Source organism: Pteronotus mesoamericanus, unplaced genomic scaffold (genome assembly GCF_021234165.1).
Source record: "Pteronotus mesoamericanus isolate MK-2021 breed Mesoamerican mustached bat unplaced genomic scaffold, CSHL_Meso_final scaffold_54, whole genome shotgun sequence".
Classification (NCBI taxonomy): domain Eukaryota; kingdom Metazoa; phylum Chordata; class Mammalia; order Chiroptera; family Mormoopidae; genus Pteronotus; species Pteronotus mesoamericanus.
The window spans coordinates 422,901-423,861 of NW_026555321.1; positions in this window are offsets into that span (position 1 = coordinate 422,901).

Here is a 961-nt window from a genome sequence, read left to right on the forward strand (position 1 = left end):
ACGGCCATTAAACACGAGTTAGACATGCCATTCCGCACCACCAACACATTTCAAGAGTGCACATCACAAGGCTCTTGTTGAAGCCCTGGCAGGCGGCCAGGGTCAGACCACAAAAGGAAGTTGTTTCCCCACTGGGGCTGCCGGGTGGCCGGGCGTGGCCAGGGCACGACGTCATTGCAGAGTGTGGGGCTCTGCAGGGATTTCCTGCCCTCCCTTCCGCTCTTTCTCCTGCGGGCCCTGCTGCGAACATCCCAAGTGACAATGGCCCAGTCAGCAAGGAAAATCAGCTTCCACCTGACCCTTCTCCATGTCACCAGAAAGGCCAAGCCAGGGATACTGACGCAGAGCCTCTGGGCGTGGCCCTGAAGCCCTCCACAGGCCCACCGTGGCCTTTTTTCCCTTGGGATGCCAAGGAAAAGGTTCTTTCTTACCCACCGTTGGTAGAAGTCACATTCCGTCGGTGGCTTCAAGGACTGAAAGGTGGCCATAGGCTGAGAGGTGGCAGGTCTGTGACGCAGTTGGCCTAAGTCAGGCCTCGTCCCCGCAGACAATCTGCAAATATTTATTGAGGGTCTGCTCTGTACCAGCTCTGTGCCTGGGTCTGCAGACACACAGAGATGCCCTGTCCGAGACAAGGAGCTTATGTTCTGACTGGGAAGACAGGCTGACCCATGGGAAACTGGGGGTCCGGTTGACCTCTGAGCTATGCTTTTAATACTTGGACGTGTGGGAAGGTGCCGACTGGGTATCGGGACACTGGCCTTACTCTTGGTGATTTGGCACACGCTGGGAGTCTGGAGGAGGCTGCTGGACTCTTCTGGTTTTGCCCATACACTCTGCTCCAGGCAGCCCTGAATGCTTGACGTTCTCAGACGGGGCCCCTCCTGCCTCTGCCTCTGCAGAGGAGGAAACTGAGGCTGCAGGAGGTGAGAGCTGAGCTTCTGTCCTATGTGGTCCCTGA